We start from the raw sequence: 18,095 nt of genomic DNA on the forward strand, positions 1-18,095 counted from the left end.
TATGTGGTGCTGAGGATCGAACCCGGGCCGCACGCATGCCAGGCAAGCGCGCTACCGCTTGAGCCACATCCCCAGCCCAAGGGACTGATCCCTTTGGATGGGCCTCTGGGCTTCTTGTCATTGCAGACCACCCTGAGCTGCCCCAGCACTGTCTGGCTCTGGGCCCTTCTCAAGCTGTCATCTCCGCCTGGCTGAGAGTTCGTCAAAGGTCGGGGGCCTATTTTATTGATCTTGGTGGCCCTGGCCATTTTGAAGGAGTGTGTGCAGGACTGGTTTGCTCAACTCTCTGGCTCAGGACGCGTCCTTTTCGCGGGACTGGGTCGTGCACACCGCACCCGTTCCCAGCACGTGTCTGACTCACAAGCCCCGCTGTGGGCCCGGAACCAGACCAGGCCACCGCCCTGCGGGAGAGCCCACTGGTCCTCAGCCGCACCCAGGCCCAGAGTCACGCCTCTAGGTTCGGGTGGCCGCTGGGCGCCTGCTGCCATCCCGCCGAGGAGGCAGCCTTTGCAGCAGGACCCCAGCCCGGTCCTCGCGCTCCTGCAGACCCCACCTTCCGGCCCTGCTCTGTGGAGCCCGAGCCTTGTCCCAAACACCCCCACCTCCGGGGGACGGTGTTTGGGACAAGGGACCGATCTCCAAGGCTCTGGGAGATCGGTCCCTTCCACTGGGAGACCCCTTCCAGACCCCCAGAGCTCCCACCGCCGTGGCTCTTCCCGTGGGGGCCTCGCGCCGCTAGATGGCAGCAGAGACTGGGGCTGGCCGGCCCGTCCCCAGGGCGGCGCAGTCCTGGTGGGAGAGACCCAGGGCCTCGCCGGCCACCGAGGTGGTGTGGACCCTGGCGGGGAGGGAGGCCACCAAGCCCAGCTGTGCCGGGGAGGTCGCCGGCAGGGAAACCCCAAGGTCAGGGTGCAGGCAGGGTGGGGAGCCCCGCTGAGCTATGAAAGCTGAATTTAGAAAGAGGAAGGCAGAGTGGCAGAGATGGTGCCCAGGCCTGGGCGCCACCCCAGTGCAGAAAGAAAGGAAAAAAGGGAAAAAGAAAGAAACCAGGGAAGAGTTTCACAGGGGCGTCCACCAGGGCTCCCGGAGCAGGTGGCCCCCCAGAGCCTAGGCCTTCTTCCTGGGTCACCCGCCATCAGCTGCTTGGCCAGAGGGTGCCCACCAGGTGAGGAGTCACAGCAGCACCTCAGAGTGGCTCCCTGGGGGGGACGAGGTCACCGCCCTCCAGGTGCAGCTGTCTTCCCTGCACGGGGTGCTGCTCTCAAATGAGGAGGGAGGACGGGAGGGAGCCAAGGTGCCCTGGTCACTTGAGCTTGGTGTCCTCTGTCCGGACAGGTCCCTTCTGGGTTCTTCGGTTGGTCTAGAGTTGTTGAAACGTCGGGAGAAGCCTTTTTGTCATTTGTTGGCCTGACCATGTTCGGCTTTCCCAGATCACAGCCGTCCTGTAAGAGCCCGCGGGGCTCCTGGGGCCTGGCGTCCACGGCAACAAGAGGCCGGAAGGAGCCAGATGTGGAGCCACGCCTGGGAGGATCGCAGGTTCAAAGCCAGCCTAGGCAACTTAGAAAGATCCTGCCTCAGAATAAAATTTATTTTATTTTATTCTTTTAAAGAGAGAGGGAGAGAGAGAATTTTAATATTTTATTTTTTAGTTATCGGCAGACACAACATCTTTGTTTGTATGTAGTGCTGAGGATTGAACCCGGGCCGCACGCATGCCAAGCGAGCGCGCTACCACTGAGCCACATCCCCAGCCCTCAAAATAAATTTTAAAAATGAGCTGCGGATATAGCTCTGTGCCAGAGCATTCGCCTAACATGCATGAAGCCCTGGCTTCAATCCTCAGTACCCAGGGGAGAGGAGCAGCCCAAAGAGGAAGGTTAGTGAAGACTTTGTAGTTACTAAACAAATAAATACTATAATCATAGTCACCATTTATGAAGTGCATGTGAAGGGCCAAGCATTTGTGTGTATTACCTAATTTACTTCTATAACTTTCTGTAAAAGAAACTGAGGTTCAAAGAGGCCCAGAGACTTACATGTTGCCACAAATCAGTCATGGAGTTGGCCAGGTGCAATGGCGCATGCCTGTCAATCAGGTGGATCAGGAGGCTGAAGCAGGAGGATTGTGAGTTCCAAGCTAGCCTCAGTAATTTAGCAAGGCCCTGAGCAACTCAGCAAGACCCTCTCTCTAAATAAAGTATAAAAAAAAGGGCTGGGGATGTGGCTCAGTGGCTGAGTGCCCCTGAGTTCAATCCTCGGTATCAAAAAGAAAAAAAAAAGAGGCCTGGTCTTGTCCATGGCTCCTGGGACAGACCTCTCAGCCCTTGGAAGGTCCTGACCGCTAAGTGTCTTTGTTTTCCCGCGGCCTTGGGCCACCCCAGATAGTCTACGCTTGGGTGTGACCTTTGTCAGGGGCCCTGGGTCACAGGGTATCAGCCTGAACTCTGGAGGTCGGCCATTGGGTGGCCAGATGTGTGTATGTGACTGAGACCCAGTGGAACCCCTGGGAGAAGTCCCTGCTGGGGACCATCATTGTGTTGGCACACGTGGGTGCAGGATGGTCAGCGCTGTCCCCGTGACTCCACTGGCAGAGGACAAGGGGAGCTGCCCTGGGCCTCCTGGGCCTGCCCAGGGCCCTCTCCCTAGCAGGCGTCACCTGGGCCTCGTTACTGTGATAAACCGTAACTGTGAGTAGAACTGATTATTTTTTCTTCTGTCTTTGGTGGGTCTCTTGGAAAATTATCAAAACTGAGAGTGATCTTGGGGACTTCTGGATTATGCCTATGACAAAAGGGACTTTGTAGATATAATTCAGGTGAGAGACCTTAAATTAGGGATGTTAACTTGGATTATTGGGAAAGGAGGTTAAGCTAATCACACACAAAGAAGAGAACCTCTGCTCAGAGAAATCAGAATCGGAAGGCAGAGAGATCTGCGGGTCTCAGTGGTTCCACCTGCACTGGAGGGTGGGCACCGCGAAGGCTGGAGAAGGACCCTGGGCCGCCTCCGAGCAGCCTGGCCCCGGCTGACTGTGGGCTGGTGGAACCTCAGTCCTCCGACTTCAAGGAACTGAATTTGGTGGTAACCTGATGGCATTGGAAGTAGATTCTTTCCAGAACTTCCTGGTAACAGCTGGAACTTTGCTTCTGACCTTGCAAAACCTGGATCAGAGAGACCAACTGGGCAACCTGGACTTCTGCCCTGTGAGGCAGCACGGGTCCGGTACCACAGGATCTGAGCACCCACAGCCATCCGGATTCTTTCCATTCCCCAGTCCTAGACAAACCATGCTACCTCCAGCCTTCCTGTGGCAGGATCCCATCCTGGGTGTCCCCAGGGCCTGGCCGGAGGGTCAAAGTTCAGAGTCCTTTTGGAGTTATCTGCATCAAACAGGATCTTTGAAGCCTGGAGCAAGAGGAAGTGTGGCAGGGAAGATTCGCTTGGCCAAACAAAAGCTCTTCTGAATTCCAACCTAAAGAATCCAGATCTAGAAGCCCTCGCCAGCACACAGGCTGCGTGGAAAATTAAAGTTGCTTAAAAATAATTATTTGGCTTTATGCTGAATCGGAGAAGCCAGACATAAAAGAGTACATTCTGTGTGATTCCGTTTCTGTGAAGCTCTAGAATAGGCAAAACTCGTCTGTGATGGCAGAAATTGGAATAGCAGTCGCCTCTGGGGAGAGGGTGGGGGACGGGCTGCCAAGAGCCAGGAGGGAGCCGGGGTGGGGTGTTCTGTGTTTCCCTGGGGGTGTGGGAGGCTCCAGGATGTGCACTTGTCCACACCCACCACACTGTGTAGAGGATACAGGCGCTTCAATTCTAACCTAGTGAAAAATTAAACATAATTGTTTAGAACAAAATAATTGGGCATTGAAACAATCACCTGTTGTTCTGAGAAAAGGTGCTCCAGCTGCAGATCTAACAAAGGCAAGCCGCTCTCAGCCTCCCAGGGGCACGCACCGCCCCAGGCAGGAGGACCGGCAGGAACGGCTCCGTCCCGCTGGGTCCTGGGAAATTAAAGTTGCTTAAAAATAATTATTTGGCTTTATGCTGAATTGGAGAAGCCAGACATAAAAGAGTACATTCTGTGTGATTCCTTTCTGTGAAGCTCTAGAATAGGCAAGTCAGGCTGCAAATGCTGGAGTTGGAGGAAGCTCTGCCCAGCGCGGGGCTGGCGGATGGGAAGACCCCCAGGGGCCATCAGGTGGGGCTGTTGGTGCCCACGGCTTCCTGGCCATCTGTATGCTGGAGAGGCTGTGGCCAGGAACCCCAGGTGCTGGGTGCTCAGAGAGTGCACTGAGCATGGAGAAGCCACCCCCCGCTGCCGGGCTTTCCCTGAAGTGTCCTCCTGGATTCTCTCTGCTGAGCTGTCCATGGATCGGGTTGGCTCTGCTAGCTTGCCTCCAAGGGTGGGGCACCAGAGCTTAAAGCTCTTGGGCCTGGTTCCATTGGCATGAAGAGGGAGGGATACTCTGATGTCCCTTGCCAGGACAGCAGGGGCCGGGCTCCGTCCAGTGCTGGTGTGGGGACTTTCTCTTTTGCAGCACTGGGGGTGGAACCCAGGGCCCCGCACCTGCTGGGCAAGCCCTCTTCCACTGTGGGGAAGTGTGGATCCTGGGGGGCCTGGCTCCAGGCTGCATGATGTGGGACCCAGTGGGACCCAAGACCCCTGGGCAGACCAGGCCTGCAGGCCAGTTCCCCATGACCCTAAGGGATGAAGACAGGCTTTAGGACGGAGGGAGGGGGACATGGAGGCCGAGGCTGGAGGGCCCCTGCGTCTGGCCTCCTGACATGCTGTGGCCAGTAGAATGTGGCGGAAGTGACAGGTGAGGAGCTCAGCCCACCGCACAGTAGACTGTCCTCACTTGCCACACCAGCTGTAAGTTCAGGAGTCCCCGAGGGACTCTCGCTTCAAATCAGCTGGCCATGGCTCAGGGGTTCCCATGACCCCTCTGGGCTTGATCATCCTCTAGAACAACTCCCTAAACTCAGGACGGTGCCACACAGTAAGCCTTCGCACGCGGGGTTCCGTATCTGCAGGGCCAACCAACCTTGGATCAAAAGTATTCAGAGAAACGTTGCGTCTCCTCTGAACACATACTGCCCCCCCCCTCGTTATCCCCTAAGCAATGCAGTACAGAGCCTGGCCATATTGCACTTACGTCCAATTAGGCGTTTTAAGTAATCTAGAGAAGAGTTACAGCAGTGGGAAAATGTCCCTAAGTTATATGCAAACACTAAGCCCTTTTACACAAAGGACTTGAGCGTCCATGGGTTTTGGTGTCCATATATCTTTTGGGGGGGGAGTCCTGGAACTAATCCCCCACAGTTACCAAGGAACATCTGTGCTTATTACAGTTTTACATCAAGGACACAAATTAGAACCACCAAGGGACAAGACACACAGGGTGAGGGTTGAGTGGGACCCAGATATGGGGCCTCTGGTCATCCTGTCCCCATGGAATCCTGGGTGCCTTGACTTCCTCCCAGTTACTGTGTGTGACAACCCCGAAGACCACTGCCACCCAGGGAAGCTTGCCCAGGTCTCAGAGTCCAGAGTCACATGCTGCTGGGTGTCTGACCTTGAGTGTCCAGTGGGGAACGGTCCAGCCACGGCCCCATCATCAGTCACACTGTGGGGCTGTCCAGAGGCCAAAGCCCCTCTGAGGCAGGACATTGCGGGGACCGAGGGGTCACCTCCCGGTGGCCAAGGGCAGAGGCCAGCTATCTCTTTGGCAATGTCACTTCTCCACCTACAGCTGTCTCGTGACCTCGGTTCCCGACTCCACGGGCTCTTGCTGTGTCACTCTTGCCCTCTCAGAACGCCCTTGTCAGGTCCCAGGCCTCCTGGAGCATGAGACCCGACATCTCAACATGGAGGGAGCTGTCAGGTGACAGCTCCAACTGCCAGCAAAGTGGGTAGACTGTCTGGCACCCCCTGAGTCCCCAGGGAACCAGGCCTGCTCCGTCCGTCCGTCCCGTGAGGCTGGGGTTGCCAGAGAAATAGAGCTTGTCCGGTATTTCTGGACTAACTGAATTTCAGATGAACAACAAGTAATTTTAAGTATAAATTATTGCCTGGGATATATATATATATATATATATATATATAAACTGACTTCTTATTTATTTGAAATTAAAATGTAACTGGCATCCAGTATTTTTATTTGCTGTTCGCCCCCCTCCCCCTCCCCCAGGAGAGACAGGAGCAACGCTGCTCCGCAGAGCCAGCCCAACTGTTGACTCAGTCATGAGCAAATAAAATTACCGCTGTTTTAGGCCATGACGTTGGGGGTGGCTTGTTCTATGACAAGAGGCAACGCCTAGATCATTAGTCTAAATCAACTTTACCACGTGTCGCCTAGAGGGCCTATTCAATTTTCAGTTTGGAAAAAAGAAAAACAACTTTTCGGTCTCGGTGCTGAAGATGGAGCACAGGGCCTCTCACCTGCCAGGCAAGTGCTCTGTCCCTGAGCTACCCTCCCTGCCTGGCAGAGAACCTCAACTCTCCAGCTCAACTGAGCTGCTTTTACGTAAACTCTCGTGCCTTTCCTTTCGTTAGATCGTAGGAATTTTCATTTAGGAAATCTTCATTTTGCAGGGTGTTAGAAATTCACTTGAGGGCTGGGGATGTGGCTCAAGCGGTAGCGCGCTCACCTGGCATGCGTGTGGCCTGGGTTCGATCCTCAGCACCACATACAAACAAAGATGTTGTGTCTGCCGAGAACTAAAAAAAAAAAAAATATTAAAATTCTCTCTCTCTCAAAAAAAAAAAAAAGAAATTCACTTGAGGTCTTCTTCCAGCCAATAGAATATAGTTTAAAAATAGAGTGGGCTGGGGCCCTGCTGGGGCAGAGTGCTCGCCTTGCATGAGGAGGGCCCTGGGTCCCCTACCCATCCCTGGAAAAAACATTAAGGGCGCTGAGATGCACCCCTAGAATTTCTGACTCAGTGGCTCTGGGGTGGAGTCCAAGGATGTGTGTTTCCAGCAAGTTCTCAGGTGACACAGTGCTGCTGGTCTGGGTGCCCCGTTTGAGAACCACTGGTGTAAACTGATGGAGGGCATCCTGTTCCGTGGCCGGTGATGGGTCTGGGACAGTCAGGTGACTCCATTCTGACCAATGAGTGCTGAGGGGGAGTTGGCCCAGGGGCTTCTGGGCAAGGTCTTCACTTCTCCTCCGGAGGTCCCTGGGTCTGGATTGAGTGTCTGGAGTGACCCCAGCCATCCAGGAACCGGGCAGGGAAAGTGGGGCAGGGGATGCAGGGGGCCAGCTGACATCAGCCAGCTCCTCACCTTCCTCCTCTCCGGGGCTTGGGGAGATAGCGAGGCCTTGATTCAGAAAGCCAAGTCGATTCAGAGTCTGTTCCTGGGAACGATGGGCTGCCAGTCAGCAGCAGCCCCAGAGCTGCCTCAGCTTGTCACCCAGAGCTAGAGGTGACGCTGGGACCAGACGCTGGGTTTCAGGGTAGAGGCAAGTGCTCATCTTTTTTCTGAGTTTTGAGGTCGCAGTGATGAGTCTCAGGGCCCTTCTGACAGCCAATATTGGGATAGCCACGCCCCGTGCCTGGGGCACCTGCAGGTTCTGCAAACAGACTGTACCAGGGTTAGTCTCCTGGTCCAGGGGCTCCTGAGCTGTTGGGAGACTGGGAGAGGGTGGCAGAGACAGGACCCCAGGCTCTCCTGGGCTCCCACGGGGGAGGGGGAGGGGGAGGGGGAGGGAGGCAGGGAGGGGGAGGCTGCTTCCCGAGGATTTTCCTGTGGAGAGACTACTCACAGTCCTCCAGGAGAATTAAACGGGATCTCTCTTCCTGAATATGGCTTAAGAAGACAAATAAAACCTCCTTATTGGATTACCACCGCGGGCGGGAGGGAGCCGCTCTCCTTTGGAGGCTCCTGAGCAGGACGCTGGAATCTCCAAAGAGCCTGGTGGCCCTGCAGACCTGCCTCGGCTCAGGCTTTCTGTTCCTTTTGGACCTGCTCTAAAAATACAAGTAAGGTCCAAAGTCCGCAGCGAAGGCCATTCAGATCCCACACAGTGACGGAAGTCGTTTCTCTGACAAATATAGGTCCCAGAGCGGAGAGAGGGAGGGTGGGCGGCAGGATGGGCGCAGGTGCGGTGACTGGGCAGAGTGGCCGCCGCAGCCTCGGGCACTGGGCTCTGAGAATGGGCAGCGAGACGGGAGAAGAATCAGAGTGGAAAGGGATCATTTGTGTGAAAGCCGGGCTCCAGGGGGCACCTGGTATCTTCGTGTGTGTGTGTGTGTGTGTGTGTGTGTGTGTGTGTGTGTGTGTGTGTGTGTGTGTCTGGCCTCGTTCACTGCGCATCACATTTTAGGGTTCATTGGTGTGTGAGTGCCTGTCAGAGCCCCCCCGGCACCCCGAGGCTGAGTGTTCCACATCAGGGACGCCACGTCGCGTCCATCACACACCTTGGTGGACATTTGGGCCATGGGAATGGTGCTGCTCTGGACATGCGTGTTCACATATTTGTTTTGATTGTGTCTAATTCTTAAGGACAGATTCCTAGAAAGGGTGAGTTCTTTGAAGGGCAAGTCCGTGCACACAGGCATGTCCACACCTGTGCTTGAACACACATGTAAACACACACACACCAGATGGGGCTTTGGAGAAGCCTCCCCGTGGGTACACAGAAGGCAAAGGTGGAGTACGTTGAGCCCCCGACGTCCCATCGCACAGCCCTGCACACTTAGTAAAAGCAGAATTTTTTCGCCTTGAGAATGGCCAGATAAATCACGGTAGGTTCAGAGGAGGTAATACGATGCAGTCATTAAGGGTATTTTCAAAGACTAATGACCCGGATCTTGAGATTACAAGCAGAAAAGGCAGAGAGCAGACGCGCTGCATGCAGTACGCTCACTATCTGGTTAAAACTGCAAACACAGGCGAGGAATAGGAGGAAATACACAGTGGCATGACAGACAGAATTTTCCTTCCTTGTAATTTTGTATTTTGCAAATTTTCTACATTGAAGCATTAGGAGGCTTAAGTGAGTTAATGTAGCAGAAGACGGAGAACAGCGCTCCCTGCCTGGTGGGTGCTGCGCAGGTTTGTGCTCTCCTTAGAAGGGTGTCTGCTTGTGACCTGAAAATTTTTGTAGAAAAATACTTCTTCTGACCTTCCTCATGCTGCCTTGGAGAGGGCAGGGACGTCCAGTAGGTTTTGGGAGGACAAGGGCTGTCGCTTAGACCTTTAGGGTAGCCCTTCCTGGACAGGGAGATCACCGTCCAACCTGAACATCTGCATAGAGGGTCTTGACATGTCCCCAGAGGACGGTGGCTATGAAAGGTACAGCTGCACCCAGAGGTCCAGGCAGTAGGAGGTATTCTGCTTCCAGGTATCCAAGGTGCTCTCCATACCCAGGACCCCGGGAGGAGGAGGAGCCTCAGCAGGAACCAGGAGGGGTGAATTTGGCCCCCGCTTCCCATCCCCCTTTCAGGTACTCTGAGAAGAAGGGCGACCCCAGGTGCCCCAGATGCGGTGCCTGTGCGACTTTGCCACAAGGGGGCGCTCCAGGCGCCAGTAGGCGCTCCAGTGGGAGCCTGGAAAGCAAACATGGTTTTCCCCAGGTGGGGTGCGGGGACGCGGTGTCTCCCACCATGGGCTGAAGAGGGGTGCGAAGAGCAGGTTTGGGATTGTTTCTCTGCCTGGGCTCAAGACAGGCCCTGAGGGTGCGGAGGGTGTTTGCTCTCCCCTTGGAGCCACAGTCTGAGGGGTCTGGGTGCTGGGAAGCAGGAGGCAGAGCTCGGGGTGTCCCCAGTCAGCCCCACAGGCACTGTCTGGGGACTCCCTGAGAGCAGCCAGCGAGGAGGGGCAGCCACTTGTGGGGGCTGGAAGGCGGGCCCCATGTCTGTTTAGGGCTCTGCGGCCTCCTGCCCAGGGGATGAGAAGCCTGCAGTGTGAGCGCATCGTGCAGGGCCTGGGAGCGCTGAGCACCTCCGAGACACCCGGGCACGCTTCAGCTGGCTCTCATTCCTGCTATACGACACCTGGCTCACGCGGAACTTGTGAACACGGGTGTGCACGCATGTGTGTACGGCCGTGCAGATGTACGTGAATGCACGCCCACAGATGCACGCACAACAAACGCGTCCAGACGCAGCTGGACTTGCACACGCACCGCTCTACTGACTAGGGGCCATGAGACCAGACGCTCCCAGATTCACAAACCGCCTACCTGGGGGTCCAGCTGCGCCCAGGCTCCCCCTTACCTGCAGTCCTGTCTGCCGAGCCAGGAGTGGCAGAACCCCCGGAGTCAACTGCTCCTAACTGGAGCCGCGGGAGGCCAGGGGTGATGTGCTGGGGGTTCTGGCCCAGCTGGGGAACATCCCCGCAGCTGCCCAGGGAGGCAGCAGAGAGGGCAGGAAGGTGATGGTCTAGCACAGATGTCACTGTCACCAGATGTCTAGAACAGCCCCCTCCTGCTGGCCTCAGCCTGCTCTGCTCTGTGACCCTTCAACCGTGAAAGGCCACGAGGAGGTCTTGTGTCCACCTGTGTGCCGCGGGGCCACTGGGCCCCCAGGAGGCGGCTGTGCCAACCGGCTTCTCTGGGTTTGGAGGCCGGTCAACCTGCTTCTGGTGAAGTGCTCACCAGCCCAGCTCCCTGGAGTCTCCACCTCCGTCCCCTCTGCTCTGCCGCCTGGGTGCAGCCCTCTCTGGGCTTTGTCTCTGCACAAAAGGGTGGCCTCAGTGTGTCCCTCAAGGTCCACAGACTTGATCCCAGTGAAGCCGCGTTGGGACATGGGGCCTGAGGAGGTGAGTCCTTGAGAGCTCTGCCTGTGAAGGGCCCCTCCCTCCTACTCACAGTCTCCGGCCCTCTGCTTCCTACTGCGGGACGATGGCAGCAGGAAGGCTACTGCATGTGCTCAACCTTGGGCTTCCAGCCTCCAGAACTGGAGCAAATAAACCTGTTTTTTAAAAAATAAGTTACCCAGTCTCCGGCATTCTATTATAGCAGCACAAATGGACTAGGTCTCTCTCTCTCTCTCTCTCCCTCTCTCTCTCCCTCCAAAGTCCTCTGCCTATGCTGTCAGAACCTCACCTCCCTCCCGTTCCAGTCACCTCCAGACAAGGCTGTCACCTGTCCAGTTTGTCCTCGCCACCTGGTGCCTTTCCTTCTCTTCTCCTGGCCCATCCTGGGAGGGAGTAGGAGAGGCTTCCTTTGTGTGGTCTGTGCCCAGGACATTGGGAGAGCCGTGGCAGATGAGTTTCCTGTGGACAACCTGCAGGAGCTGGGATGGACTCCAACATGGAGCTGGGGTCCTAGGACCAGGAGGGGAGGGAAGCGGGGGAGGGGGGAAGCAGGGGGGGAAGGGGGAAGGGGAGGGAAGCGGGGGAGGGGGGAAGTGGGGAAGGGGGGGCGCGGAAGCTGAGGCAGCCAAAGCAAAACAAGTGGCTGGGGGAAAGGGAAGGCGCCCCGGGAGAGTCCTGAGGTGTGGGGGCAGATGGCAGGCGACTGCGGGGAGGTGAAGGGCGTGGTGCAGTGCTCCACGGTGAGCGCTGGTGGCCAGCAGTCCCGCTGTCCCTCGGGTGTCTGCTCCAGGGAGAAGGAGGGAGTCGAATGCCATCAAGAGATGTGCGCTTGACTCGGCCTCGGTGGAAGCATGTGGCCTCTGAGGAGCCTCGGGATCTGGGGGCTCCCAGTGCCGTCTGGGGTCCCTTAGGTTCCCTCTGTCCTAGGACGGGAGAAGAGGGTACCAGCAGGGGCACCACGCCCATCACAGAGACTGGAGTGAGGGGGAGCAAAGAAGGGTGGGGAGTGCCAATCCTGGGGGCAGCCCTACCCCAGACTGTCCACTCTGGCAGTGAAATGGTGGCCTTGGGGCCCAGTGGGTGGCTGGAGCCGTCCTGCAGGCCTCCCTGGGCCCTCCTCAGGGTCTCTCTTTGGTGCTGTGGAGGAAGCCTGAGCACCCTGGGCTGCCCCGGGGGACCCAGTGCCTGAGCTCTGTGTGGGGGGGGTGGGGGGCAAGTCACACAACAGGAGGAGCAGAGTCAGGATGATCCCAAGCCTGCTCTCCGACCCGCGGCCACAGTGACGGGCGGCTGCTGGGATCGTGGGTACTTCCCCTGTGCGGGGCTGGGCTCTGGGGCTTGCTCTGCGCAGCCCCTCTGGTCCTTACACAGCCAGGGAGCATGCGCTCATCAGGTCAAACAGGACCCTGGATGGAGAACAGGGAAATGAGTGTCGGGAGGAGGGGCCACGGGAAGCTGTGGGTGTGGGCTCTGCAGAGGCACAAGACACCAGGTCCCTGGCTCAGAAGTGGTGCATTGACGGTGCGCCCAGGGCACCACGGCCAGGAGCTGCCAGGAGCAAGGACTCACATGTCACACTGAGGAATCTGGACATTTGTTATGAACCCAGAGCCGTCAAAGCTGGGGAGGGGCAGCCAGCAGATGTTCACCTCTCTTCCCACGCTCTGCCGCCTCCGCACCTGGGAGTCAGTGAGTTCCTTTGCTGGTGGAAGAGCAAAGTTGATACTTGAAACACATGCTAACTAAAGCCCTGGGTGCACCCATCTTGTCCTGGGGCGGGAGGCACGATCCATCCCGGGAGATGGGCTGTGGAAAAGGCCACCTGTCTATCCAGCGAAGCCAAGAGGGCCTCACAGTGACTGGCTGCCAGTCCCCCTCCCCTCTCTGCTCCTGTGGGCAGGGTCTCAGCCACGCCACCCTCTGAGCACCGCAGGCAGTTCCCGCTCACCCCTCAGCTCCCTGGTGGTCTGGGGAATTATTCCAACAAGCCAATCACATGCTCCTGTGGGAACCTCGGGTCTCCGTGCCCTTTGGGTGCTGCAAGGCCTGCCTCCTGTGGCCCCTGCTTATGCTTTCTCCAAGTGCCACACCATGTGGCAGGCTGTGTCCCCGCCCCCAGGGTGGGAACATGTGTGCCCAACCACCCACTGGCAGTGTCCTCTGACGGGCGTCACTGTCATGTTCTGCCCTCCCTGACCTTAGGGATGGTCAAAGTACCTGCGTTTGGTTTTGCTGAGGATCCCTGGACGGGCCTGGTGATGGACAGACGGGAGGACAACTCTGAGATGGGCAGAGCTGGACGGTAGAGGAGGAGGCTGTCCCTGGGAACTGGCCTGAGCGAGGGGCAGAGCATCCTGGAGAAGGGGCCTCGGGGACTCAGGTCCTGTGGGAGGGGGGCTGGAAGGACAGCCACAGGACTCTCCCTTGGCGTTCTCCAGAGAACCCGAGAACCTTCGTCAGCTGTGGCGGGGGCTGGCCCAGGAGCTCAGCTGGCCCGTCCCTGGGAGAGTTCTTCATTTCTACAAGACAGGGAGGCAGGGCCTGAAGGGAGAAGGTCCTCATCGAGGCCCCGGGTGGGGCCTCCTGGACAGCAGCTCTCCCTGGAGCAGCTCTGATGGGCATCAGGCCCGAGTCCCTGTGGCCCGAGGCCAGCTGGCTCCTCTTCAGGGATGGTAAATATTAAAGTGACATTTTAAACCAGGAGGGCTGGTGGGGCGGGGAGAGAGCCCACAGCCTGTCTGGACGCTGCAGCTCCTGGTCAGCTCCGGGCCCGCGGAGGTGGCCGAGGCTGGGTTTCCCCCACTGCTGTTGAACAAGCGTGGCCCCCAGGAGAGTGGACGACAGAGCGTCACTGAGGGAGCTTCGCATTTCAGTTCCTATTTTGCTATTTTTTTGCAGTTTTGGAGAGGTTTCCAAGGCCATCAATACTTTGGATATGTTGGTGGGGGCTGGTGCCAGAGCACAGGGGAGGCAGGGAGCAGCAGGAGGCATCTCGGCCTGCTCAGCCACGCCCTGACCCTTCCTTTGCCCTGCTAAAGAGGTCCAGGGCCAAGTCGGGTCTCGGTGGGAATAATCCAAGCACCCGTTTGTTCAGCTTTCTTCTCTCTCTCTCTTTATAAACCTGTTATCGTTCCCACTCTTTTTTAAAAATTATTTTTAGTTGTAGTGGGACCCAGTACCTTTATTTTATTTACTTATTTACATGCTGAGGATGGAACCCAGGGCCTCGCACGTGCTGGGCGAGTGCTCTAACGCTGAGCCTCCACCCCAGCCCCTTTCCCACTCTTAAAGTGAAACCCAGTGTGAATGTTAACATGCTTATAGTTAAAAGAACCACATGGTAACAGGAAATTGCAGCCCTGGCCCTACCCTGGCCCAACCCCGTCCCACTCTCAGGGAAGCCATTTCAACCCTGACAGCTGTTTTTTTCTGAGTTTTGCCTCCATGCTATTATTTATTTTTCTATTCTGATAGATGAGCATTATCTCACCATACTCTAACTACCCCCTCCATCTTTCCCACAGTGGGGAATGTGGTTATATTGGTTGTCACTGGTTAGGTAAATAGTGTACACGTTATCATTCCTTTAAATACTGACTTTTTTTCAACAACTTGTTGTTTTCCCTGGAGTTAATCATTGCCTTGGATTTTTATTTTCATAATTTTCTTTTCTTTTCTTTTCTTTTTTAAAAAAAACACAATATCTTTATTTTACATTTATGTGGTGCTGAAGATCCAACCCAGGGCCTCACACATGGTAGGCGAGCACTCTACCTCTGAACCACGACCCCCGCCCATATTTTCATAATTTTCAATTTAGCTTTTGCTAATATTTACTCAGATATTTTGAAAATATTTCAGGTGTCCATCAGTCATATCTTGCCAATATTCATAGACATTAGGTAATAGACCTGCTACATTCCTGTAGATCTCTCTCTCTCTCTCTCTCTCTCTGCTCTAATCTAAAGCTACTATGTCCATCATCCTTCCTTCCCTGTCTCCTCCTTCTGGGACTTCTTCCCACTCTCTTCCTGTGGTGGGGTCTCTGTTACTTACATCCTGTCCCCCCCTCTTTTTGCTGGAGCACATCCTCCGGTAGCTTCCATAGCAGGGGTGGGAGCTGCGGTTCTGGGACCCTGGAATCCTTCTATTAGAGTCGCACTCTGCTCAGTCATCATAGTGGCTCCTCTACCATCCAAACAGAAAGAGACACCCAGAACCCAGGGACTGCCACAGTCCGGCAGGAGTTCCTTTCTGGTGTCATGGAGTTCCAGGTGTCACACGAGGAGGACAGGTGGCAGGTCATCGGCCCCCAGAGGCACCCTGCCTCCTGTACCTCGGGGTTCACCCTGGTTGGTCTTGCCTTGCAGGCACGCCCCTGCCCTCCTGCTGGCCAGCTCTAGTGTGAAGCACCAATCCCGTGGTCTGTAACCCCAGCAGGGACATCTGGAAGGGCTCCCGCCCCAGAGGGTGGCCTGAGGTTCAGTCATGGGCGCACCTTGTGCTCACGGTGGCCACAGACAAGAACAGAAAAGAACACCCGCTCCTGCCCCATGCTCTGCAGCCAGGGGGTGTCACGAGGTGCCCGAGGGGGAGGGGGCCTGGGTCACAGCCCTGGCTTCCCCAAACCCAGCAACCAGCACGTCACGTGGCTCACTTCACACAGGAGGAAATAGAGGTTCAGGGAAGTGCTGTCCCGCGGGGCTGGCGATCCTCAGATGAGAGCCTGGTGTTGAAATGCGGCACAGGGTTGGGGATCATTATTAATCCCCAAGGAAGTAAAGTCATCCCTGGGGGCCAGTTAATTTGCCAACCTGCTGAGATTTCCAGGGTCTGTTTTACCTGTGAGCGGAGGCGACTCAGAACTGAGCGACTTTCTGCAAGCCACAGGACCCGGAGTTTCTAGGGGTTCATTTGACAGCAAAAGAGCCAAGGCCTTAGAGCAGACTCACTGAGGCTGCTTAGGCTCCTGCTGTCCAAGCCGAGCTCCAGCCCCCGGGCCCTGCACTGGGTGCTCTTCAAAGCTCCCAGAGGGTCCAGGGTGCAGCTGGGTGGAGGAACCCCTGCACCGGGGGCTCCCCTACAGGATGGTTCTCGCCCCTGACTGGGCGTGCAGAGGGGATGTTAAAAACCTCAGGTGCCAGGCTTCACCTGCACAGCTACATTTACCTGCCCCAGGGAAAGAGCAGCCCAGGTGGCCCAGGGGACATAATAATTGCTCCTGGTAATTAGCTGTGAGGGGCTGAGGATAGGGATATGGGCAGGGGCCCTGGAGCCTCAGGGTGTAAACCCACTGACCAGGAGGAACTGCAGGGAGCTGGTGGCCTCTCTGAGGTCCCTCTTGGCCACTTATCTCTACAGCTGCTGCTGCATTTCTTTCCAGACCACTTCCTCTGTCCTCATCGCTGCCAACCCAGCTGACCTCGCCACACAATGTGACAAACCCGGCTGAGGGCGTGACGGGGAGCAGTCTCCCAGCTCAGCGGCAGCTCTTCTGGGGTTACGTGGGAGTCAGGCTGGGGGATTGCCCACCAGTGTCTGCAGAGATACAAGGGTGGCTTCACGCTCCACCATGGTGGGGAGTCCACCTGGAATCCGGGGACCCGCCAAGATGGAGCACGGAACATCTCCGCTCTGTGAATGTACCTCTGGGGGGTGGTCGGTCAGAGCGCAGGACGGCCCTTCCCTGAGAGAGACTGAGGAATGTCAGCTTGTCTTGCTCATCGTGCGACGGTAACTAGCTCACTGCCGCTGTGACTCTTATCACCTCCAAATCCACAGAGGACCCAGGCCGCAGCAGAGTCGCAGGGTTTAGGTTTCACTTCTTGGACATCACAGGTCCCAGGACGCTCCTCCTGTGACTGTCGGATGTGTCTCCCGAGCTCCAGGCACCGGAGCAGCCCAACTCTCGGGGGAGGTCTACAGTCCTGCCCTTAGGCCCCCACCAGGGCCAGGCCTGCACCGGAGGCTCTGAATGGAGACAGAGGGATTCTGGGTTGATTTTATCCCCTGTTCACTCTTCACCTTGGACTTTGCATGGCAATTTTCTAAGCTGTCGAGTGGGGTAATAACTGTTCTGCTCAACAGGACTTTGTGAGGCTCCAATGTGATCGCGTGAGCGGATGGGCTTTGAAAAGCAATTCCGAGGCACAGGAGCACAAGGGTTGACACTCGGGGCACCGTCCCACTGGCTCGGTGGTGCTATGAAGCTGCGTGCACAGCCCCCCGAGCCCCCCTGGCATTGAGCGTGGAATGAATTGCCTTCGGAAGCTCAACGCGCCGTGTGCACACAGCGAAGAGAGGCTGGCGGGCCTGGCCTCTGCCTTTTATGGCAGCCTGGGAACTTGAAACACTCCAGCCCATCATTCTCCAAAAGCTTTTTATAATCCTTCAGAAGTTTATGTCTCTGCAGATCCACATATCACAGGTACGCGGCTGGACGGGTCCCATTAAATCGGGAGCTAATGCCTGGGCTAATTAAATGCTCCTGACACTTGTTACCATCTGCTGGGGTTGAAGTGAAGTCAGCCGGTTCTGTGTGTTTTATTGAAGCCTCTGAGTACCACCCCCGTGGGGCTGGCCCCTCCTGGTTTGAGCCCCAGGACTAGAGAAACACAGTTGAAAGATGGATTCGATCCTTAACTGATTTCCATTTTAAGACACAAGCTGTGGGGATTATTACAAAATTACTTCAGTTAATTAAAAAAGAAAAAGGCTTTGAAGTAATTTACTAGTGTTTGTGCATTTTGTCCTAGCCTGGTCTCTGTGGATATGCTAAATTCAGGGACTGTGTGCCTTTCCCTTATCGCTGACAGCAACAAGGAGACTCAGGGAGATTAACTATTGACATTGATTTTCTTTGTCATCAGATGAAACCTTCAGCCGATCTGAAGAATTTTAGTTAGTCAGGCTTGGAAAATTGATCTACTGGTTTCTCCAAAGCAGCCCTCATCTCCTCCTCCCGAGAACACGTGAAATGTTCATTTCTGTGGTCGGAGCAGCTGGGCGATTTGTGACTAGGGTCCCTCTGTCCCCCAGCTACAGGCGGATGAAGCCTTCTCTGTTCATTGATTTTCCTGGTTCAGTTCGGTTCTGTTAGAAAGCAATTACAAACTCATTGTTCAAGAAGAGTGGGGTGTCACCCCTCGTGGGGGGTTCGCCTCTTCCTTAAGGACCTGCAAGGGTTCTCAATGCGTCCCACACGATCCCTTGGTCAAGCCCATGTTTACACCTGGCTCCTTTCCCTCCAGGGCTGCCAGCACCCAACACACAACCATGAGCAGATGCTCACCTTACAAAACAGGGAGACGACCCGGCGTGAAGA

At 56.1% G+C, this 18,095-nt stretch overlaps 1 long non-coding RNA gene across 1 annotated transcript; it reads right to left on the reverse strand.

Annotated features, from left to right (window-relative positions):
- Window positions 1-1,623: 1,623 nt before the first annotated feature.
- On the reverse strand, window positions 1,624-11,300 carry LOC144375958 (uncharacterized). Its single transcript, XR_013435885.1, has 4 exons — window positions 11,100-11,300; window positions 7,295-10,926; window positions 6,658-6,727; window positions 1,624-3,824 (listed from the first exon to the last, which is right to left on the reverse strand). It is a non-coding gene; the product is annotated as an uncharacterized LOC144375958 (long non-coding RNA).
- Between the last annotated feature and the right edge of the window lie 6,795 nt (window positions 11,301-18,095).

Source organism: Ictidomys tridecemlineatus, chromosome 3, assembly GCF_052094955.1.
Source record: "Ictidomys tridecemlineatus isolate mIctTri1 chromosome 3, mIctTri1.hap1, whole genome shotgun sequence".
NCBI classification, from domain to species: Eukaryota; Metazoa; Chordata; class Mammalia; order Rodentia; family Sciuridae; genus Ictidomys; species Ictidomys tridecemlineatus.